Source organism: Halichoerus grypus, chromosome 10 (assembly GCF_964656455.1).
Source record: "Halichoerus grypus chromosome 10, mHalGry1.hap1.1, whole genome shotgun sequence".
Classification (NCBI taxonomy): Eukaryota; Metazoa; Chordata; class Mammalia; order Carnivora; family Phocidae; genus Halichoerus; species Halichoerus grypus.
In genome coordinates, this window is record NC_135721.1 from 129,271,518 (window position 1) to 129,297,161 (window position 25,644).

Here is a 25,644-nt window from a genome sequence, read left to right on the forward strand (position 1 = left end):
AAAAATGGAATTAATTCATACATTGTTTAAGGTCCTGGCAGAGATAGGATTTAAACCCAGTCTAATTCCTGAGTCCACACTTCTAGCCACTGTTCTAAACTACCTCTCTCTATAGAAGGAATCGTAACACAAGATATTAATAACTGGTTTCATTTTTTCACCTCTTAGTATTGCCAAGAACATGCTATGTTGCATCAAATTCTCAGGGCAGCTTGATGGAAAGGTACTGTTTTCATGATTCCCATTTTACAGAGGAGAAGACTAAGGTTTAGAGAACTCATGTGATTGCTCCTGACCACCCAGCTCTGAAGAGGCATGAGCATGGCTGTCAGTGAGCTGGGTTTAGATTTCTTTCTTTCTTTTTTTTTTTTTTTTAAGATTTTTATTTTTCAGTAATCTCTACATCCAACGTGGGGCTCGAACCCACGACCCCGTGAACAAGAGTTGCATGCTCCTCCGGCTGAGCCAGCCAGGTGCTCCAGAGAGCTGGGTTTAAATCCAGGCCCGGTCACTCTCTGGCAGTTATATAAACTTTCTGAGCCTCAGTTTCCGCAAAATGCTGCAAAGTAATCCCTACTTAGAGCTCTGTCGAGAAGATTAGATTAGAACAGGTGGGACAAACTGGTCCTTAGGCAAAATGTGTTCCATCATCTGTTTTCATATGGATGTGAGCTAAGAATGGTTTCTGCATCTTTAAATGGATGGGGAAAAAATCAAAAGAAGAATAATATTTCGTAAGCCATGAAAATTATATGAAATCCAAATTTCAGTGTCCGTGAATAACGTCTTGTTGGTGCAGAGCACGCCCGTTCCTCTACTCGTTGCCTTTGGTCGCTTTCACACTGACAGCAGGTCCAGCAGTTGCTACACAGACTGTAAGCCTTGCAAAACTTACAGTATTTACTCTTCACAAAGTTTGCTGACCCCCAGATTAGACGACAAATATAAAGTCCATACCGGGTACTCAATAACCATTATTATAAACAGCAACAAAAAGAATGATGTATCGATTGAAATGTCCTGTAGATCCGAAGTCAGTGTTGAAAATGAGAGCGAATTTTGGTAGGATTTGTCATTACTAGGAGAGAGAGAGCACTTATCCACTGAGTGACTCAAAAGCCCAAAGATACAGGGAATTAATATTTATTAAACAGAAATCTACATGCCCCCCGCTGTTACCTCTTATCCCCTGCAAATACGTACATTTTTAACTCTTGTTGTAAGCCTTTCTAGAGACTTTATATTTTTTTATTTTTATTTTTATTTTTTTAAAGATTTTATTTATTTATTTGACAGAGAGAGAGTTAGCGAGAGCAGGAACACAAGCAGGGGGAGTGGGAGAGGGAGAAGCAGGCTTCCCGCCGAGCAGGGAGCCCGATGTGGGGCTCGATCCCAGGACCCTGGGATCATGACCTGAGCCAAAGGCAGACGCTTAACGGCTGAGCCACCCAGGCGCCCCAAGACTTTATATTTTTTTAAAGACTGTCTTTCCTTAAGGTCTACCCCCAAATGAAAAGAAACCTCTATGTCCAACAACGGGACAATAATTAAATGAGCTTGGGTACATTTGATATTTAGTAAAATCATATTCACCTTCTACAGCATGAAGAAGATTTGCAGCAACATGGGAAAGTGATTATAATATAATGATAATTGATAAAATATGATCTACATTTTGTAGAAACAGAAAATATATTTGTATTTATATATGTATAAATGTTATGTATATATTATATAACATTAGAAAGAAATATCCCCCCATAAGGTTAACAGAAATTAAGAAGAAAGACTATAAATAAAAACACAAAATCAGAATTGTTTCATATACAGTAAGATTCAATAGGCTATGCTGTTAGTTTTCTATTATAATTTTCAAAAAGCTTTTATGTATTGATTGACTGAAGTAATCTCTACACCCAGCGTGGGGCTTGAACTCACGACCCTGAGATCAAGAGTCACATGCTCTTCCGACTGAGCCAGCCCAGAGCCCCAGTTTTCTATTATAATATTTAAAAATAGGAAACTACAATATTGTCGGTCCCATATCTTAAGTCATTTTATTGTTTAAAATGATAAATCTACATATTTCACTCCCAGAACAGTTTGTTAATTGTTTAAGACAACACAGCTTTAACTAGAAATTTAAAATTGTGCTCACATTCCACAACCTCCACTTTTTTTTTAATATTACCTTTTTCTCTTCCACAATTACAACCAACTTAAACTTACCATGTATGTATTTTCAAAGAAATCTAACCGGTGTTACTAGTTTCACAAGTATTACCCCACACTGGAAGCAAGAGGAATGTTTTCTAAGTAGCCAGTGGTTACACTTCGGAACTAAATCAAACCTGTTTTTCCAGCTTATAAGTAACCTTTTAATTATGCAAATAAAAGTACTACCTAAAAGTTAGGTCAGGAAAGGAAAGTCTGAGTAATTAATCCTGGTAAATAGAATGTTATCTTTTTATGTGAGCGTGCATTTCACCAACCAGGTGACATGAAAGTTAAAACCAGGTGGGCTTATCAGACCACATGATTAAAGACCTTAACATCCAACTGAACTAAACCATAAAAGAATATGTGCTTTTAGACTTATCAGTCGGCATCCTGAGTTGAGCTTCCGTACTCTAAACCCAAGGTAAAAATATTCGTGTTTATCAGTGCTCACGGAGAACTCTGATTACCTAATGCCTCTGTTTTTAGTCTAATCATGGGTTACTGCTTAAATGAATACTTAACATTTGTACATTAAAATCTTAACAGTTGTTAAACAGTTGAGTGGTAGGATTTCGGGTGATTTTCTATTTTACTTTCCTCAATTTTTCTAATTTTCTTCTATGAACATGTACTCTATAGTAGACTAAATAAAAACATAAAAACAAAATGCTTAACATGTCATTTACTGCATTCAGCTACTCAGTATGGATTATCTTAGGTACTCCCTCACCACTTCCTCTCTTTAGAAGCCAGAGGCTGAAAGCTCATTGATAAATGAACTCATAAATAGAGAAGTATTTTTGCAAAGTACAAAACCTTAAAAAAATAATATGCTAATAGCCTTATGGGTGTATGCAGGGCATTTTCCTTTCCTGGGTGAATCACAACAGGTGGGAAAACCACAGCTTTGCCAATAGTTGGATATATGCCCACTGGCAGTCTGTTTGGACCGTTTGGGTCTCAGTTCTGCCCCTGTGGTAAGATAACAACCACAGGGGCACCTGGGTGGCTCAGTCGTTAAGCGTCTGCCTTCGGCTCAGGTCGTGATCCCGGGGTCCTGGGATCGAGCCCCACATCGGGCTCCCTGCTCCGCGGGGAGCCTGCTTCTCCCTCTCCCACCACCCCCGCTTGTGTTCCTCTCTCTCTGTCAAATAAATAAATAAAATCTTAAAAAAAAAAGATAACAACCGCAATGCATAAACAACGTGCGTGGCTTTGTGCCAATAAAAATGTGTTTAGGGGTGCCAAGCTGGCTCCATTAGTAGGGCGTGCGACTCTTGATCTACAGTTGGTGAGTTCGAGCCCCACATTAGGTTAGAGATTACTTAAAAATGAAATCTTAAAAAAAATAAAAAATGTGTTTATGGACTCTGAAATTTAAATTTTCTATGATTCTCATGTGTCATGAAATATTCTTCTTTTTTTTTTAAGATTTATTTATTTATTTGAGAGACAGCACGCACAAGCGAAGAGGGGCAGAGGGAGAGGGACAGAGAGAGAACCCTAAGCAGGCTCCATGCTCAGTGTAGAGCCTGACGTGGGGCTCGATCTCACAACCCTGAGACCACAACCTGCGCTGAGGCCAAGAATCTGATGCTCAACCGACTGTGCCGCCCAGGCACCCCAATGTTATTCTTCTTTTGATTTTTTTTTTCAACCATTTAAAAATGGAAAAACCATGCTTAACTCATATGTCCTATAAAACAGGTGGTGGGACATAGTTTGTGGACCACAATTCTAGAGTTCTCTCCTAAAAGATATAAAAAGGAGGCAGAAGACACTGCAAGGGGAGGGACCTCCAATCCAGTGTTGCCCACTGGGCACCTTTGTAATTGTTGCCAAGTCTGAGTAGCTAATATTTTACTTAATATACATAAAACAATTTAACTCCTGTTCTTATACAAATTTATTTTAAAAGGAAATTTTGTATATCACTATCACGAATGGAGAACTCAGTATCAGTTATCATAAATGAAAGATAATGGTACAAATACATTTAAAAAAATGACATTCTAGCTAGGTAGTACTCTAGCCTGCTAAGGGCTCTGTACCTGAGGCCTGCCGCCTCTTTGTTAACCCGGGGAAATCAGTAAGTGTGAACCCGTGTTAAGGATCTCTTAGCACCAAACACAGACTTTCTCCTTAATGTAATCACACAGAAAGAAGGTGAACCCTCTCATTCGTGAACACCATGTCCATGTGCCACTGAAATTATCCAGCATTGGAATTAAAATCATTTCCGGGCCAACCCCTTGGGCCCAGTCCTCACTTTGGGAAAGCTAACATTGTCCAAGTTTCTCAAAGCACATCCCATGGTGATGGGCCTTAAATAGATCCTCACATCCAACCAAGACTTTAATTATTATGTCTTGAATGAAGAGCAAGTTTACTTTTTTTTAAGTTTACTTTTTTAGGACCAAAATTTGCTTACCAATAATTTACCTATAATTAAAATATGGTTTGTGGGGCACCTGGTTGGCTCAGTCGGTGGAGCAAGTGACTCTTGATCTCAGGGGTGTGAGTTTGAGCCCCGTGCTGGGTGTAGAGATTACTTAAAAATAAAATCTTTAAAAGTAAAATAAAATATGGTTTGTGAGTGAACCATATTTCTCATAGGACAGATAGGAGGGTCATAAAACCTCACTGAGTGTGTCTAAGAGAATAAAAACAGGACTGTTTTCAAGCACAAAATGAGAATTCCTAATTAGCTTGTTTGTTTGGGGGGACAGATATTATTAGGCTTGGAAAGTTTATTTGCAACCTCCTTCCTATGAGTTTTGGGGCCCCTTCCATATCTAGTCTCCCACTTTGGGGCTTACAGAATTGAATTTACTGTCTGTGAAAGTTCTCCTCTATTTCAATTTTAGGGCCAGAGAATGCCTGGTAGTTTTTTTCTTTTTTTCCCTCTAAGCAAATGAGATTAAATTAGTATTTAAATGTCGTGTGAAGTTTACCAACATTTTCCACTCTTTATTTTTGCTGTTGGTTTAAGAGTAAAATTTTGTCTTGTTCTTTTACATTATAATTGCTACTTAGGAATTCTAGGTTGTAATTTTGCTGTTATGTAAATTATATCGCTTCAGTAGCAAACCCCAGCCAATAGTATTTATTTCCTTCCTCTGCCTTTGGAGACAGATTCCTTTTGAAAAGAAATGCAGAAACTAATGAAAGCAAGGCCCAGTATCTCCCTAGATCTAGCTTCTGATTTTATACCAGTCCCCAGAGGAAAGAACAGATAACGTGTTGCAATACTAGCTATAACATTCTTGGCCATTTCTGATGATCCAGAAGGAAGGTCACTAATATATCAAGTGAAAAAAAAAATTCCCTTGATTAAAGTCACAATAACATATTATGTGTAACAACACAGGGAGCATACATGACTCAGATTCTGGGACTCTTCGAAATTGGTGGCTCAGCAACAGAAACCAGCTAGTGGAGACTTGCCATGCTGGATGGGGTTTTGGGAAAAGCTTGCCAAATTGCACACTGAGGTTTAACAGAAACCTAACTTAATTTTTATTCCAGGTTTAAGAAAGGTGTGTTATGTACTTGCAGCTGAGAGGGGTACAGACAACCCTAAAAAACAGTGCCTTAGACAAGAGAGAAGTTTATTTTCTTTCCATTAAAAGCGAGGTAGGTTGTCTAAGGCTGCGATGACGTCCTTGGACCCAAGCTTCCCGTCTCTGCCTCTGTGCTCCGCAGCCTCGGCAGCCTCCGCAGCCTCCCTCCGCAGCCTCATCAGCAGCCTCCGCAGCCTCCGCAGCCTCCGCAGCCTCATCAGCAGCCAAGCTCCGGGCAGCAAGGGACTTAAAGTGAGCAGAGCGACTCCCTGAGCCTCGACACTTCTGTCTCCATCCTATTGGCCAGAACTTAGTCACATGACTTCACCTCAACTACAAAGGAGGCTAGGAAATGTAGTGGATCTTTTTTTTTTTTTTTTTTAAAGATTTTATTTATTTATTTGACAGAGAGAGACAGCGAGAGAAGGAACACAAGCAGGGGGAGTGGGAGAGGGAGAAGCAGGCTTCCCGCGGAGCAGGGAGCCCGATGCGGGGCTCGATCCCAGGACCCTGGGATCATGACCTGAGCCGAAGGCAGACGCTTAACGACTGAGCCACCCAGGCGCCCCTGGAAATGTAGTGGATCTTGATGGACAACTGGAAGTTTCTACCAAAACAGAGCTGTCTTTCTGGATGTAGCCTATAGCTGTATGTGGATAAAGGAAACATTCCGTTTTCACCCAGTGACTCATTCAATTGTTTAACGCCACAAACACGTTGACGGAGCACCTGCTCTGCGCCAGGCGTCCAATGGGCGGAGCTACCCTGGTGCCCAAAACCATTCCCTGCCCTCCCGGAGCTTACATCTTAGCAGGGAGGAAAGACGATGCGTACTAAATATAAGTATTAACTTACATCGTGTATGAGAAGGTATAAATGATTAAAGCAGGTAAGAGAAATGAGACAGGGGTTGTGGAAGGCGGGGTTGCAATTTCGCATCGGCGGTCAGGGCGTGGCCTCATTGGCAAGTTCGCATCTCCGCACAGATTTGAAGGAGGTGAGGGAGTAAGCCTTGCAGAAATCTGGGGCAAGAGCCTCCCGGGCGGAGGGGAAGGCCAGCACCAAGGGCTACAGGCCAGAGCATGACTGAGCTGTGCAAAGAAGCAGGGAGGCTGGAGTTGGGGGGGGGCAGAATGGATTTGGAGGTGAGGTCAGGGAAGTCACTGGAAGCTAGCTCATTTAGAGCAGGCTCGTGTGGCTGCCCTAAGCCCCTCGGCTTTTACTCAGAGTGACAACAGCTATTACAGTGTTGCGAGAGGCGGGCTCAAGCTACGCAGAGCCTGTAGAGTAAGTAAGCCTCCCATACTGGGGGAGCAGGGTGAAAATGTCCTAGCTGCTGGGGGTACGATCTGAAGTTTGGAGACCCCTGGCTGGACCTATTTTCTGTAAGTGTATAAGAAAAGTTGAGACATAATGGCATTCAGCTCGTTTAGATTTTATCCCTGATCAGAAAATTGTACTTATGAGCAACATCGGGCCACTGTGGGTGGTAATTATCATTTCATTCACTAACATTTATGAGGCACTCACTATGGTGGCCCTGATCTAATCCTGTATGTCGGTGAACCGCTGGCATCCGCACAACTCAACGATCCTCCTCTATTTTTTTTTTAAAGGTTTTTATTTATTTATTTGAGAGAGAGAGAGAGAAGGAGCAGAGGGAGAGGGAGAAGCAGACTCTCCGTTAAGCAGGGAGCCTGACACCGACACTGGGCTCAATCCCAGGACCCTGAGATCATGACCTAAGCCAAAGGCAGATGCTTACCTCACTGAGCCAGCCAGGCGCCCCAGACAGAGCACACACTCTTAACTCGATGCCAAGCTGGGTCCGAGAAGATCCGGGCACTTGGAGTGTCCCGGAACCGAATGAACTGAGACAGGTGCTCAACAGTGCATAGTATTCAAGCCTGGTGGAAGGTCAAGTACTGCTCTGACCAGCCATGTGGGGTGCCATCGGCCTTTTCTGGTCTGTAAATTTTGATGGTGTTCTGGTCCAACATATTAGAATTTGTGGGTAGAACTGGATATGTCCCTGAGGGTTGTAATGACGGTCTCACGCCAGATGATATTCCTGGCTGGATTGCTGGCATGTGTCCTAGCACACTGCCCTTCACATTCAAGCCAAGCCTCCTGCAGGTACATCATCCTTTACCCTTTATGTTGTCCCTTCTGTAGCTTGTGCTACTTCTAGTAGCCCTAGGAATATCATGTCCAACTCAAATGTAATACAGAATAATGAGTGTGGGCATAATCCTGGGTCAGGGAAGACCTGGGTTTGAATTTCAGTGCTGACACTTCACAGCTGTGTGACTTTGGGCACGGTGTCTCACCTCTCTGTGCCTCAGCTTCCTCACTCAAGGGTTTGGGGGAGGATTAAATAAGATCAGGGGCGCCTGGGTGGCTCAGTCATTAAGTGTCTGCCTTTGGCTCAGGTCACGATCCCAGGTCCTGGGATTGAGCCCCTCATCGGGCTCCCTGCTCTGCGGGGAGCCTGCTTCTCCCTCTCCCACTCCCTCTGCTGTGTTCCCTCTCTCGCTGTGTCTCTCTCTGTCAAATAAATAAATAAAATCTTAAAAAAAAAAAATTAAAATAAAAATTAAAATATCCCCAGACAAGGTGCCTGGCTGGCTCTTGATCCTGGGGTTGTGAGTTTGAGCCCCATGTTGGGTGGAAAGCTTCCTTAAAAAATAAAATCTTTGGGGTGCCTGGGTGGCTCGGTCGTTAAGCGTCCGCCTTCGGCTCAGGTCATGATCCCAGGGTCCTGGGATCGAGCCCCGCATCTGGCTCCCTGCTCCGCGGGAAGCCTGCTTCTCCCTCTCCCACTCCCCCTGCTTGTATTCCCTCTCTTGCTGTGTCTCTCTCTGTCAAATAAATAAATAAAGTCTTAAAATAAATAAATAAATAAAATAAAATAAAATAAAATCTTTAAAAAAAAACCTCCGGAGGGTTAGGGGGAGGAGGCAGAAATTGCCCCTGTTGAGAACCACTGTTTTCAATACACATAATTTATATATTTATATCCACACATCCATGATACAGAACATGGAATATATTATATACTATGCATATAAATATAAAATATTTTATTCATGGAAATAAATATATGTTTATGAATAACCTATATCTAAAAGTAAATATATATCATACATAGCGTATAAATACAAATGATACCTAAATATGGATATAAACATATATTAAAATATATACTTATTTATAATTAAAGAAAGCATTGATGAGGAGAGTTGAAAAGTTAAAAAGCAAACAAAAACCATGTATATCGAAAAAAAAAAAAAATCTAAGGAAATAGAGGGCATCCAAAATTCAAGCAGAGTGGTATGGTTTCTAATTTCCACCAAAGTGAAATGTGGACCAGATTGGGGCAGGGGATGAGTGGGTCCTGTCGAGGAATGTGGTTTGCTTTGGGGAAAATAAGCTAGCGTGTGTGTGTGTGTGTGTGTGTGTGTGTGTGCACGCGCAACAGGGGTGGGGAGAGGAGGAGGGGTGGCCAAAATGATTTCTTGGTCAACCGGGTCTCGGAAAAGACACACACAGGCAGGTTTGGAACCGCTTCTGGGAAGAAAACTATCCTGGTAGCTACACAATCCACTTTCAGTTAAAATAAAGCTCACTTTCCCCCTTAAACAAAAGGTGCAGGAAGCACTTAACTAGGGTGTCTCCCCAGGCTGAACAATGAGTTTGAGCCACTCATTTCCTCTTCTTGTTCCCTGTCTATGAGTTTTCCATTCACAGGCATGGAGCCGGGCTCCCAGGCCAAAACTCCTGTCGGGTCGGCAGGGAGGTGGAGGGTGCATGGGAGGCCGGCATCGGGCTCTCCTGCTGAAGGTGTCTTAAGGGGGTAGGGGACACTGAGCACATCGATGACAACATTCATCATGTGGCAGCACTTTCACGTGCCACACCCTGTCCTAAGTACATGCCCCTTTCGTCCTCACAGACTGCCCAGGAGGACAGTATGATGATGTCTATTTTACAGATAAGGAAACTGAGGCACGAGGGAAGAAGTAACAGGTCCACAGCTTGCAGGGGACAGAGCTGGGGTTTGAACCCAGGCAGGCTGTCTCCAGAGCCAAAGTTGCCCCTAAACCAGTGGGTCTCCAATGTGGTGGGGGGGGGCATGGGGGCATTTTGACCCTCAGAGGACATTTGGCGGGTGATGTGTGCAGACTTTTTCAGTTGTCACAACTTGGCGCGTGCTGCTGGAATCTAGAAGACAGAAGCCAAGGATGCTGCTGAACCTCCCGCAGGATGGGCCCCATCCTGAATTATTCAGCCCTCACGTCTATAGCGTGGCTGGTACCAGACCCTATTCTAGACTCTTTCAAGAAAAGACTATCATTCTTCCAGAACTCTTAACATTTGTTTGTTCCATCTAAACTACAAATAATACATGCTCATTGGAAAAACAGAGAAAGATACCTGTTTATAAAGAAAAACTGAAAGATTTTCTCCTCAGTCCCTTGCGCTGAGGTAAACATGATTAACAGCTTAAGGACATTTGTTTGTCTGTGTCTCATCTGCTTATTTCCATTTTTCCCTTGTCAAAAATAGGAGCCCTCTATATTTTTCTGCATATCTTTCACCAGTGTTGGACTCCAAACCACAAGCCTTTGTGCTTGCTGTTTTCCCTTTCCAGAACCTTCTTCCTCCAGGTACCCGTGGGTCTGCATCCCTCCTGTATTAAGATCTGGGTATCCCTTGATTTCTCTCTAGATCCCTCTTCTACCTCTATTCCTTACCTGCCTGACCTTTTTTTTTTTTTTAAGCCCTTATCTCTGACATCTGGGGGGACATGTTTGTGTCCTCCCTAGAATGTTGGCTCCATGTTGGCAGAAATGGTGTGTCTTTCATGACACTGTGTCTCAGCCCCTAGACCAGAGCCTGGCACACAAGACACTCAATAAATATTTATTATAATCAACAAATAGATAAATGGATGAAAGAACAATGAATTTATCATGTATATCCTTCAACATCCTTGGTAGATTCCCAGAAGTGGAACTGTGGATCAAATTTAAATTTGCCATCAGAGTTGCTTTTCCCTTATCCCTGTTCCCTCATCAACACTGGGTAATTAGAGTTTACATTAATTTGACACTATGTTTTAAGACCTTTCCATGTGTGTGTTTTTTTTTTTAAGATTTATTTATTTGAGAGAGCGAGAATCAGAGAGAGAGAGAGAGAGAGTACATGACGGGGGGAGGGTCAGAGGGAGAAGAAGGCTCCTCGCCGAGCAGGGAGCCCGATGCGGGATTCAATCCAGGGACTCCAGGATCATGACCTGAGCCGAAGGCAGTTGCTCAACCAACTGAGCCACCCAGGCGCCCCAAGACCTTTCCATGTGTTAACTGAGTTATTCCTTAGATCCCCAAATAGTAATAGTAAATATTTTTATAGGACTTATTATATGCTAGACAGTGTTCTGTTTTATACACATCATCTCATTTGGTCCTTGTAACAACTCTCCAGGGTAGGTACTATTGTTTTGATCACTTTACAGATGAGAAACTGAGGCACCAGGCATTAAGTCCAGTAATTTCTCCAAGGTCAGAGAGCCAAAAAGTGGGACAGCCCAGATTGAGCCAGAAAGCCCAGTTACACAGTCTACACTCTTTTTTTTTTTTTTTTTTTAAGATTTTATCTATTTATTTGAGAGAGGGAATGAGAGAGAGAGCGAGCACGAGAGCGAGGTGGGGGGGAGGGGCAGAGGGAGAAGCAGACTCCCTGCTGAGCAGGGAGCCAGACATGGGACTCGATCCCAGGACTCCAGGATCATGACCTGAGCTGAAGACAGTCACTTAACCGACTGAGGCACCCAGGCGCCCCACAGTCTACACTCTTAACCACTCTGTTCTCCTGCCTCTCCATGGGGTCAGAGCAACGATTATCCCCATTCTACAGAGAAGGAAGCTGACTTACGGACAGGCTAAGAAACTTGAATTGTTGCACATGTGATGGGTGAAAAATGGTATCTTGTGATTTTCCTCCCCAAGGGTATCTCTTTTTCTTGCCTTTTCCTTTTAAAATTTGATGACAGTATATTTCATTACGTGGAGAAAGAGAATTTCTCAACTGAGAAAACCTATATCCTGCTTAAATATAAATGTCTGTAACATGTGAGTTCTTTTGCCATCTACATCTGGCAGATTAAGCTAAATCCAGACTCTTTTTACTCCTAAAATACCTCTTAAAAGGAATCATTTGTTGGGGCACCTGGGTGGCTCAGTCGTTAAGCATCTGCCTTCGGCTCAGGTCATGATCCCAGGGTCCTGGGATTGAGCCCCGCGTCGGGCTCCCTGCTCGGCGGGAAGCCTGCTTCTCCCTCTCCCCCTCCCCCTGCTTGTGTTCCCTCTCTCGCTGTGTCTCTCTCTGTCAAGTAGATAAATCTTAAAAAAAAAAAAAAAAGGAATCATTTGTTAACTTCCAAATAAATTATTATTATTATTGTTATTATTATTATTTTAAGTAGGCTCTACCCAACATGGGGCTTGAACTCATGATCCTGAGATCGAGACCTGAGCTGAGATCAAGAGTCAGACGCTTAACCAACTGAGTCACCCAGGTGCCCCCCCCAAATTATTTTTGAGAGGTAAGTCACAGAAATACCTAAATTTACAAGTTTATAATGGTTAATGTAAAATGGTATCCTGGATTGGATCATGGGCAGGGATGTCAGTGAGAAAACTGGGGAAACCCATAATGTCTGTTTAGTTAATGGTATTGCAGCAATGTTCATTTCTTAGTTTGTTTGTTTTTTTAAAGTAATCTCTACATCCAACGTGGGGCTCGAACTCACAACCCCGAGATCAAGAGTCACAAGCTCCACGGACTGAGCCAGCCAGGTGTCCCTAATTTCTTAGTTTTGTCGGACGTACGTGGGTAAGCAAGATGTGACCGACTGGGGCAGTGGGCGGACAGGCACTCTTTGCAACTTTTCCATAAATCTAACATTATTCCAAATAGAAAGTTTTTTTTTTTTTTTAAGTGTTTAATGCTAATTTCTAGGTCTGTAAATACACTCCTAATGTGGCTAGGCCAACATGGGAAACACCTGGTTGTGGAAACATTTTGGTGAAAAAGAAAATCTCTGTTATCCTTCTGCTGGACAAAAGGGTATATTTAGCCTCGGATTTTTTTGTGGTGACCTTTGCATTCTGAAATGAATTAGAGGTTTATGTGTAAGAATGTAGAGCTCAGGAAATCAGGAAGTCGATGGGGTACCCACTTTCCTGTCATATTTCACTTGTTTACGTGGCAGAGCGTCATCAAGAGGAGAGATTTTCTTAGATTATGTTGGCACAACCCCGTCCCGAGGTCTGAAGGCAGCCGAGGGCCGATGCACAACCAGCCTCAGCCAAATCCCTTGGAATTCCTGTGTGGCATTTCAATTGCACTGTTTAGCTGAATAATAATAAATATAACAATTTTAATTAAATTATTTTTTTTAATGTGCTCTTTGTCTCTGGCTATTTTGACCTAAAATAAGTTACTATTTTTTATTTTGCAGACAAAGGTCTTTTTTTTTTTTTTTTTTTTTAAGATTTTAATCTCTATACCCAACATGGGGCTCGAACTCAGTCCCAAGATCAAGACTCGTATTCTCTACTGACTGAGCCAGCCCCAAGTAACAAAGTTGTTTTTTTGTTTTTTTTTTTTTTATGTCTCAAAGACAATGTGAGAAAAATTTTGGAAAGCAAACCACATCCCCTGACCCATAACTTCATATTCATGGTAAGCATCAGAGATGTGAACATCTGTTTGTCTTTATTTGCTCTCTAACAAATGTAGCATTTTCCAGGCAGATAACAAAAAGGCTAATTTTCAGAGACTTCTGGCTGTCTTGCTCAACCCTCCATCCCAGCACTTACCATGTTATTGGGCACATAATTGATACTCATATTTGTAGAGCGAACGAAGGAAGAGAGACAAAATTTACATAATGTTCTTGCATTTAAGACCTTTAGCAAGGATAAAAACATTCAGTGCAAGACTGTTAAAGCATACTTGATAGGGTGATTAAAGGCGCATGTCCACTGCCTGGGCTGTTCATTTTTATCAATAGTCTTTATTCTAAGCAATTTCTAAATTAAGAATTAGAGTAAGGCAGATTATCTTCCATTTGCTCAAACGCGACAACGTCTGACTTCTCAGAAATATTCAAACGCTTATATTTTTGTTTTCATTCATGAAACAAATGTAGGGGGTTTGGGCTGGGATTTTATTCAAATGACATTTTAAAACAGGGCATATGTTTCAAGGAGTAATTAGCGATTGTTTAATAGAACAACCCTCCAGGCCAGAAAGGCTGTGGGTCAGAATTGTTAACAGGCAGAGCAATGAAAAATAGTAAAGCATTAGCAGATAGCATAAATAGTCAAATCTGACCTCCAAAGGTCAAGAGAGAACTAAATAATTTGGTCACAGCACTGGCTGATTTAAATCAATGCAATCCTAATTTCCTTTTTTTGCCGGTTTGCCTTGGGTATTCCACGGTCCAGTACTCACCAGGAGTCAGAAGGGAGATAGAGAGCAGGGTAGGCTCCACTCAGTGATACAATTTTACTAAATGTGGGTGGCTTCAAGGGAAAAAAATACCCAGAAGTATTTCAGGCACCAAATGAAACTATTTAAACAGAACACCATTGTTGTCCTATTACTTGGTTTTGTTTCTCTAAGAATGATTTATGATGCAACACCAATATAAATACATAATTAACTATGGAAGCATTTCCTATCTCGGGCTTCCCACATCTTTCTTTCTTTAGGCTTTCTAGGTTTAAAATTATACCCTTATCCTCTAAGATGGAAAATCAGCAAAGGACCAAAGGATAAGCATTTATTTTTTTAAAGTAAAAAAAAAAAAAGATCAGAATTCTTTTGGATTTCCATCCAAAAAAGTATTTTTAATTGAATTATTCCCTCCCTTTTCACTACTTCGGCCTCCTATTTTTCCACGTAGGATGACTCGCCTTTGTACATCTCCCACGTAGATAAATATGTGCAGTTGTTCAAATTTATTTTCTTTATTTCTTAAGGTAATAAATTGATACCCAGTTTTGATTAGGAAAAGGACATTTAAAGGAAAAAAAAAATTCTTTTGGCGATTACAAAAATCACTTTAAGACCCGGGGGGAGCTATGCCTCAGTGACAAAACAAATTTGCCACAAATCATCGTACAAAAGAACAGCAGGACCTGAGCCTCAACTCTGGGACTGCTCCTATTCATCGTTCCTTTGTTTCGGAAACTCCACCTTCCTCCTGCCATGTTCAATATCTAATTGGCATTCTGACCCTTCAGATAACTCAACATCTGCTACTCGGATGCATCTTGGAAACGCTTTGTTCCCTCCAGGCGGAGTTCAAGGGGCTCTCTTTACTGATACACAAGATTCACGCATGCCATTGTGGATGCACCTCCCAGACCTGAATGGGGACAAAACTTTTGCAAGCCAATATGAAAAATTGAGCCACCTCCATGTTCTAAACTCAATCATATTCAACATATGTAAAATTATGGATGGGGGAGTACAGAGCAGGAACTAACCCATTAAGCTAACTTCTTTAAGCAGTTTGAGGCTACCATCCACACCTCTATTTTGTTACTTCAGTTGGTTTATACGTTTTGACTCCATAACTTCTGCTGTTCACTGTTAGGAGCCGATGTCTATACTAAAGTTTAAACTCCTAAAATGCATTTTGTGGATATAGACTGGGATTTTTTGGGAGGACCACAGAGATGACGAATTTTCTTACACGATTTCAATGACTTGTCCAAGACACCACAGGCTGTAAGTTTCATGATTATTTTATGTACCACCAAGAAAGAAAAACTTCTACGCATTCACTTATGACATGACTTCGATTCTAAGACGCAGGTCTCATACCTGAGATGTAAAAATGTGAGGAAAGGGGCATCTGGGAACAATGACGTTTGGTAGTATGTGCACAGCTTCGAACCGTTTTGTGGGAGAGATCATGCAACTTTGGTTTCTGCCATTTACCAGAGAAATGAACATCCTTTCAGCTGTTTTTCTCTTCTTGGTGTCTGTGTTCTGTTAAGGGATGGCCAATGCTCATCCTTTACCCTTCGGTTTTGATACTGATCTAAGGAAGGTCCCTTCTGAAACTGTTGCCCCAAAATGTTCTCTGGAGCCACATGCTGGGATTGTGTTCCACGAGCGAGAAGTCAGAACCACACGCATAGGCAACTGATTTCCCTTTATTATTTTGCTTGACAGTCTGGTTTAGGGTCAGGAGGATAATGTTTAATTATCTTCTGGGAAGAATTAGAAGACCCACAAGGAGCTGATAAAGGTCTAGGTCCTTTTTCAAAAAGTGCCAGCCATACTTCTTCCAGAAAAACCGGCACTTGAAACTTATCTTCACTTTGGATCAGCCTGGAAGATTCTAATGCTAACAGTTTAAGCAGAAGCCAACAGAAGGGCATGAGCTCCAATCAAACAATCAGCAATCTGGGGCATCTTTACAAAAATTAAGCAACTGATTTGTTTTTCTTTCCCTGATTTAAATGGTTGTGAAGGGGCATCACGGTGTTTCGGTTCAAATCTCTGCTGTGCCTCTTTTTAGCTCGGAGGCTTTTGGGCAAATATTTGAATTCATGAAATGGGGGTAATACTGACCTCACAGGATTAAGTGAGTTAATGCATATCAACTGTTTAGTTCAGTGTCTTGTACATGTAATGAATTGTACCGTGAATTATGATGCTTGTTGTTAGATACAGTCCTTTTGAACCAAAGTTGAAAAAATTTCATGCCGGCTCCCAAACCAATGCAGTGTTCTCTTGCTACAGCCTGGAATTCCTCTGATTTCTAAAGAGGTAATCTGTCACTATTGTTAAAATTATTATTGATGATGTGCTTTTCTTCCATTGTTTCTGCCAGTTCTTCCTTCAAAACTTTAGGCCAGCATTTTTCTACATCTAACTACAATAACGGACAAGAAGTATAGAATTTCCACCTGTGCTTCCTTTCCTATTTGTAAGACCTGTTTAGAAATGTTATTTTCTAGCACTCTTTATGTGTAAATGACAGTCTTTTTCCCTAAGGAGTTGAAGCAGCTACATAATCAATGACCTCTTTTTTGGTTTGCATTCATCATTGTCATTTTTTTGGACTATTATCATTACTTCCCAGAATTTCTTTTTTTTTTTTAAGATTTTATTTATTTATTTGAGAGAGAGAGAGAGAGAGAGCACAAGAGGGGGGAGTGGGAGAGGGAGAAGCAGACTTCGCTGCTGAGCAGGTAGCCCGATGCGGGACTCGATCCCGGGACTCCAGGATCATGACCCGAGCCGAAGGCAGTCGCTTAACCAACTGAGCCACCCAGGCGCCCACTTCCCAGAATTTCTGACCAGGAGGAAACACCCTGGTTATCCAAGATTTTGCCTTAGCTCCGCACTTAGGCCTTGGCATGTGCTAACAGCTCGGGGCGTAAAGATGAATGAGGGGTGGTCTCTGCTCCAGAGAAAGGCACAGTAATGAGGGCTAAAGCCTCAACCCAGCTATTTCATTTCTTTACTTTTAAATATTTTTTTCAAAGATTTTATTTATTTATTTGAGAGAGAGAGGGAGAGAGAATGGGAAGAAGCAGAGGGGGAGGAAGATGGACAAGCAGACTCCATGCTGAGCACAGAGCCAGATGCATGGGGGGACTTGATCTCAGGACCCTGAGATCACAACTCAAGCCAAAACCAAGAGTTGGATGCTCAACCGACTGAGCCACCTAGGCACCCCTGACTTCTTTTTTTTTAAATATATGTTTTTTAATATTTTATTTATTTGATAGAGAGAGACACAGCGAGAGAGGGAACACAAGCAGGGGGAGTGGGAGAGGGAGAAGCAGGCTTCCCGCCGAGCAGGGAGCCCGATGTGGGACTCGATCCCAGGACCCTGGGACGCTTAACGACTGATGCTTAACGAGCCCAAGGCAGACGCTTAACGACTGAGCCACCCAGGCGCCCACCCCTGACTTCTTTTTAAAAAAAACCTTTAAAATACATCATGAGCTACCAAGAAAGCAGGCCTGGGGCTAAGGTGAGGCAGAAAGTTTAAGGGGCCTCCGAAAACTTAGTAACCAGGATAAACAATAATTTAATGCAATGTTTGGATCTGCCATTTTCTCGTTACGAGGCTTTGGGCAAATACTCACATTTTGTGTCTCTGGTTCCTCATTTGTGAAATGGGAGTAATACTGACCTCAAGGGGTTGTTGAGGATTCAATGAGGCAAGATGTAAGATGCTCGGTGCCTAAAGAAAAAAAAAAAATCCATGATGAACAAAATAAGATTTCACTGAATGAGTTTAGAAAAAATCCAATGGGTCCTGTGGAACTAAATAAATAACTAATAATTTTACTTCCAAATAAGGATAGGGCAGCATGGCTTGTGAATTTCCTCTTTCCTTTCACTTCTCTCTTGTCAGAAAGTGGGTCCCAAGCAGGGCATAGAATCTAAAACTGGACTGCCTTGAGTTTCAACTCTGGATCTACCACCTCTGAGCTGGGTGACTTCGGGGAAAATTACTTAACCTCTCTGAGCCATGGGAGGATTAAATGAGATCACGCAGGCAGAGTGAGCACTCAGCAACAGGGGGCTGGTATCACAGATGAGGTGGTGCAGCTCAGGAAATAACACTGTCTTGGTTTTACTCAATTTCTGCTTGTCACCAATGGTACCAGACATTGCTTTCAGAAGGTTTTCTCCACCTCACCGATGCAGATAAGAATGTGTCCACGATCGGGTGGGCGAAACCATTCCAACTGACACAGGACTCAGTAAATTTTCATACCACCCTGCTACTCTTTGGAACACTTTAAAAAGCTTATTATTATTACTATTATTTGGATAGAATGTTCAAAAATATACCCAACAGTACAGTAACTAGTACAGTGGCCATTACCCCAATTCAATAATTATTAAAATTTTGCTTGGGACGCCTGGATGGCTCGGTCGGCTTAGCATCTGCCTTCGGCTCAGGTCATGATCCCGGGGTCCTGGGATCGAGTCCCACATCGGGCTCCCTGCTCAGGACGGGGGGTGGGGGGGGGTGGGGGGGGGGAAGCCTGCTTCTCCCTCTGCCGCCGCTCCCCCTGCTTGTGCTTTCTCTTTCTCTGGCAAATAAATAAAACCTTAAAAAAAAAAATTTTGCTCACGCTTGCTTCAGTTAGGCTCCTCCCCCTCCTAAATATTTAAAGCGCGTCTCAGACTTCATGTCACCGCCAGCCCTTCAGTGCTCATGTATAAAAAAACCAACATTTTTTTTTTTAAGGAAAAAACCACACAACGCCATCATCACTTCTCCCAAGAGGAACACTGACTCCTTGGCATCCCCCAGTTCCAATGTCAGTGGTCCTCATCATCTCAAACATGTCTACTTTGCTCCTGACCTGCTCGAATCAGGATCCCAGTCTGCCCACCGCACTGGGTTGTCATCTGAAACCCTTTTCTGTTAAGAACTCACAGCAGGCGACTGTTGAATTTCTAACATCTTCTGCTTCCCTGGCCCTCAAGCTCTGAACAAAAACAACAAAAAAATCCCGACCTATTTTTCAAACATGTTTATCCAAGAGGAAGGGTGGCAGGCCAGAGGCCCCGCGAGAAGTGGAAGCGGTAGTTAAGAAGTGTGTCAGGAGGGCCTGTGTCCCCTCACAGTGTGCGCGGCCTCCCGGATGGCCTCCAGCCCCACAACCAGGTGTTGGGCCTCAAGCCCTCTTCAGCCATTGTTTACCGCCCTCCCGTGGATTAATCCCCTGTCAGTCAGGCCAGAGATGCTCTCGGGGAGACAGGCCTGCGTAGCATCCCATGTGTCAAGGCCCCCTTTGATACACTTTATCTCCTCTTATCCCTTCAGACGCTCCATGACTCCTGCCGGTCACGGCCCCAGAGCTTTAGGATCTACGCACAGGGACTGACACCCCGCTTTGGAGGAGAGGTGGGGGATTTTCCTTTTTCTCTTTTTTTTTTTTGACAAAAATCATTGTTGATCTGATAAGATGGTTTTTGCAGAATCAAGTGACAAATGCAGAGTGCCTTGAGTCAGGGATTCAGTAGCCGTTCCAGAGGCCTAAGCAGCGTGGCCTGTTCATTCCGATGGCCCCGAAGCCTGTGGTCTTGTAAAAAGTGGGATTTTTTTTTTTTTTTTTTTGCCTATTTATTTTTTTTTGGAGGGGGAGGGTGGTTCAGGAGGAGTGATGTATGAATAGGACTTCCAGGACATGTGGGAATTAAAAAATTATCATGCACCCAAATTTCAATTCTAAAATATCATTAACTCTTCACTGAAGGAAAAAGACATGCAGATTACCACGCGTTATTGTACAACAAATATAAACGTAGTAATATTAAACCAGTGTGCTTGGTTGAATTTTTTTTCCAGCGGTTACTGCTGCTTTTTTATTACTTTTTATGCTTTTAGCATGATTGTCTTATAATTTCAAAATCACATTTTAATGATGCAAGCAGTGCATGAATCTAATTTGTAAGAACGTTCATACTTCAGAGCTCAAGCTAAAAGTTCTTGACTAAACTCAGTTTCCCCTCTCTCTAAGAGGTAGCTGTTGCTGTCAGTTTGTTATCAACAATCACAGGCCTTTATTTCTATGCATGGACATCCATGTATATGTTCTAGACTTAATTTTTAAATCCTTCCAGGAGTCAGCATAACTGTTGCCTGATGGAAATGATAGGGATGCATTTCCAGGAATGACTACTACAAAGTGGTAATATACTGATTTATGGATGATCAATATATACAATCTAGCCAACTGCACAAATCTTCTTGGTCCGTGTGCCCGAGAAAATCACCTCTGTTTCCTTTCTGGACACAATTTCAACAGGATACTGAATACCCACATGTTATAGGACAATGTTGAAAATGATAATTCTCTCTCACGTCCAGCCTTAAATCTAAGATTTCTAAAACTGTAAACCTAAGTTGGATGAAAATGAATTTTCCTGAAGCAGAGAGCCCCATTCACCTCTTACTTCTCCCCTCCCCCACTATTAACATTTTGCATTATTTTGCTGCTGTTCTTTCTCTCCTACTTATTAAACACGCCAAAGAGATGATGGAACTGGAATAGACCGTTCTCAACCAATATATTGTGAGTTTCCTAGTGAAAAATAAAAATGGGGTCTCACTTAACATATGACTTTTGTCTGGTACATTCTTTGAAGTTTCTCCAAGGTAAAACATTTTTTCTGACTATATACAGATTCTTCTGTGTGTGTGTGTTTTTAAGATTTTATTTATTTATTTGACAGAGACAGAGACAGGACAGCGAGAGCGGGAACACAAGCAGGGGGAGTGGGAGATGGAGAAGCAGGCTTCCCGCTGAGCAGGGAGCCCGATGTGGGGCTCGATCCCAGGACCCTGGGATCATGACCTGAGCCGAAGGCAGCCGCTTAACGACTGAGCCACCCAGGCGCCCCTGTGTGTGTGTTTTTTTTTAAGATTTTATTTATTTATTTGAGAGAGAGAGAGCGAGCATGAGTTGGGGGATAGGACAGAGGGAGAGGGAGAAGCAGACTCTGGGCTGAGCAGGGAGACTGCCATGGGGCTCGATCACAGGACCCCAAGATCAAGAGTCACATGCTCTACTGACTAAGCTAGCCAGGTGCCCCCGAATCTATTGGTTTTTTTTTTTTTTTTTTTTTTTTTAAACTTATTTATTTGACAGAGAGAGAGATAGTGAGAGAGGGAACACAAGCTGGGGGAGTGGGAGAGGGAGAAGCAGGCTTCCCGCGGAGCAGGGAGCCTGATGCGGGCCTCGATCCCAGGACCCCGGGATCATGACCTGAGCCAAAGGCAGACGCTTAACGACTGAGCCACCCAGGCGCCCCCGAATCTATTGGTTTTAAGCACTGGTTGCCACTTGGTAAACTCATGATGCCATAAATCTCTGCCATGAAAACAGGATCAGGGACTTAAAACATCCAACCACATATGCTTTAAATTCCGTCTAATATAAATTAAAGCATCAGAAATCTGAGTTCACATAATAATAGTAAAATTAATAATTACCACTAATATTATCAAATGCCTCACGTGTTCCACACACCATTGAAAGCACTTTATGTGCATTATCTCATTTCTTCCCAAAACAACCCTATGAGGTAGGTACCACGACTATAGAAATGCTAAATCTAAGTAAGGGGCCAACTGGACAAACCTAAACCCTCCCCCTGTAGAAGCTTACATTTTAGGGGCAAATGCAGATTAATTAAGAGGAAAACAAACACACCAAATCCTTTCAAAGAGTGAGTAATGGTATGAAGACATAGGAGACCACTTTTCATCTTAGAAAAACGTATTATGTGGTCATAGTGCTTCCTATCAGACAGTGCTTTTTAAACCTGATTTTACCTTTTTTTTTTAAGATTTTTATTTTTAAGTGATCTCTATACCCAACATGGTATAGAACTCACAACCCTGAGAGTGACAGTCTCATGCTCTACCGACTGAGCCAGCCCAGACACCCCATAAACCCAATTTTACTCTTTAATTTTTCCTTCAACGCTGTGAATTGTGTGTTCTGATCCCTGCTTTCTACAAATAAAGAAATTGAGGCTCTGAGGGAGTGCTCAAGGTCATACAGGTGACAAGAGCAGAACTGAAAATGGTTTCTAGCAGTTGGTGACTTTTTCGTGCAATTTTATGCGGAATATCGTACAATTATGATCGTAGGCTTTCTCTCTTCCCCCATAGAAAACCAAATAAAGCTATTCCTAGCCATCAACTATAGATAATTTTTATATCTTTGTCAAAGAGAAGGGGCCAATATGTTCAATCACTCAATAGTGTTTGTTGAGTGACTTCTGTGTGGTTAGCTGCTGGGCATGGTATAGTGTGAACTGGGCAGACACACCTAGAGTCCACAGTCCAGTAGGGAGTGTGGATAATAAACCTGAAAATCAATCAGTCAATCAACAAACAGAATGGTACCAATAGCTATGCCCGTGATAAAGTAAAGCCAGTATTTGGGCAGAAAATGACCAAATGGGTGCAAGACTAAAGTGGGTATTCAGCATTGGTGGTCTGCGAGGGCTCTCCCAGAAGGTGAATTCTGAGCTCAAACTTGAATGATGAGATTATATTTAAAAAATGCAGGGGAAGTGCGAGAGCAGAGTTAGCATGAACATAGTCCCTGCTGGGTGTGTTCAAGGGTAGCAAAGAGGGGGCCAGGGCTGAGTGGCTGGTAGAGACCCATGACTGTGACCACTCTAAATCGTATGGAACTTACTCTAAGTACTTTGGGAAGCCCTGGCAGGGATATAATCCAATGAACAAAAATTGTGCCACAACACATTATTGTCCAGTGTTCCCATGGGATACTCCAGAGAGGGAGGAATTGGGCACGAGAGCTATTGACTTCCAGGGTCTCGAAAAGAATCGCTTAGTCTCATCTCCTGTAAAACCTCCTCCTGCAGGACTCACAGACACGGCATCAAAACAGATTCTGGTGGGTCTGAATGTTTCACGCACGTGTAAATGTTGGGGGCAGGGCAGAGGAATAGTAATGTATTACAATACTCAGAATGTGGATTTCAGCTCTTGTTGCCCAAGGGACCCTACTGTAAGTGATCCACCTCCTGCTAAAAGTACCACTTCAAATTAGAAGAAACCCAGAAGGGGAAAACCTAAACTACTTGTCGTGAGAGCTTTTGGGGAGCATTTAAATATGGTCTTGTACAGAGGACTGCCTGCTGTTTGATTAAACTCACTGCATAATCGGGGCTCCCCCGGAAACTGGTCCTTTTGGTCACTTCTGGGGAGGAACCCAGGAAGCTGGGAATCAAGGGAGAACTTTCTGCTGTGTACCCTTTTATGCCTTTTACCTTTTGTAATACGAGACTCTAGGACCCCGTTCAGAAAAACCGGGAAGTTATATAAATAACTAAATTTGCTACTCCTATTTTTATCAGTGAAATAGGCTGAACTTTTTATTGGTAATTGTCTCAAATGCATCTAAAATTGGTTTTTTTTTTTTTTTTTTTAGATTTTGAGGATGCTTTTCATTATTATAACTCCATTATTATATTATTATAACAACATTAAATGCCTATTGAATACAGACCTTTTGCTAAATTCTTCTGTAAAGCATAAACTTTCTTTTTTTAATTTAATTTTATTTTTAAAAGATTTTATTTATTTATTTGACAGAGAGAGACACAGTGAGAGAGGGAACACAAGCAGAGGGAGTGGGAGAGGGAGAAGCAGGCTTCCCGCGGAGCAGGGAGCCCGATGCGGGGTTCGATCCCAGGACCCCGGGATCATGACCTGAGCCGAAGGCAGACGCTTAACGACTGAGCCACCCAGGTGCCCCAAGCATAAACTTTCTTTCTTTTTTTTTTTTAAAGATTTTATTTATTTATTTGACAGAGAGAGAGACAGCGAGAGAGGGAACACAAGCAGGGGGAGTGGGAGAGGGAGAAGCAGGCTTCCCGCTGAGCAGGGAGCCCGATTCGGGGCTCGATCCCAGGACCCTGGGATCATGACCTGAGCCGAAGGCAGACGCTTAACGACTGAGCCACCCAGGTGCCCCCAAGCATAAACTTTCTTAACCAAAATTGGGATGACTGATAGTTACACAAAAGTCAACCCATTAGTTGATTATATGCCATGTTTAATCCATGATGCCATTTAATGGGTGTTTTTGTTGTTGTTTAGAGAGAATTATATGAAATCATCACAAGGTCTTATTGACCTGGAGTGATTTATTTGGGGGGGGAGCCAGAGGTCTGGGAGGCCTGATAATGCATGAAAAGCTACATTCTTTGCTGTTTGTTTTCTCAGGGTGTGTTAGGTGATGGTGACAAATATTAAGGTACCGCATTACCCCAGCTTACTGACATTCCTGTGACTGATCTTTTTTATCACTTAGTTGAAAACACACACAAAGAAAGAAAATTAAGTAATAAGGCCTAAATGTGTGCATCATTCAAGAAGTTAATTTAAATTAAGATTGCTAACTTATCCCCTCTGTGCCTTTACAAGGTTTTCATTAAAAACCCCACATGCCTATACCACACACACACACACACACACACACACGTATAACCTAAAGGACTACCATTGAGTCGGGAAAAAAACCGGCTTTGGCCGTTTGGTTTGAATAAGTAGTACAATTGCTATTTGTATATTTTAAAAATTCCAAATCTTATTAAATTAGGTCAGTGGGCTCTGATGAAGGTTCAGGAAACAACGGAACCACTTGTGTGGCTAATTGCAGAAATTTAAAGAAAACACAAACTTGGGAATGTCACAGAACACGGTTTTAAGGCAAAATGCAGAAAGGGGATGGCCTTGGCCATTTGCTTGATTTCTTTCCTGGTATCCGGATGATCCCGCTGGATCGCATTTCAGTGTTATGATTCCCCGGAAACCGAGCTAGCGGCCCCCGAATCCCAGCACTGGAAGGTTTCGTAGCCAATGAATGAAAGTCCCAGTCCACCCCGTGCCTGGAGACTGGGCAGCGAGCGCCCTCCTAATAAGCAAGGATTCCTTTGCCAGCTCCAGGCTTCTTTCTGCCCGTGGCCCCACCTGCCCTATGTGACTTTCCAAATCATCTGCCTCACACGTTTCAACCTATAGCTCTGTATCAAGGTGAAGTGCAGGTTGCAGTTGGCCATCCAAGGATCCCTGTTCCTTGGGGATAGCTTCTCTCATTTTACAGTGAATTAAAAACAAGACAGTCTTTCAGGATTCAGGGATAGAAGCTTCCAGGACTTTCTGAGCTGAGCTTTAGTTTTGATTTCTAGTAGCAAAAATAGAAAACAGTCATCAGATCATCTTGACAAAAGGTCAGCTCTCTGGCTTTACATC

At 42.4% G+C, this 25,644-nt stretch overlaps 1 long non-coding RNA gene across 1 annotated transcript; it reads left to right on the top strand.

Moving 5' to 3' along the window:
- Nucleotides 1–12,504: 12,504 nt before the first annotated feature.
- Nucleotides 12,505–19,688, top strand: LOC144379300 (uncharacterized). The gene is made up of 3 exons (XR_013442091.1): nt 12,505–12,680; nt 13,471–13,532; nt 19,672–19,688. It is a non-coding gene; the product is annotated as an uncharacterized LOC144379300 (long non-coding RNA).
- The last annotated feature ends 5,956 nt before the right edge of the window (nt 19,689–25,644 follow it).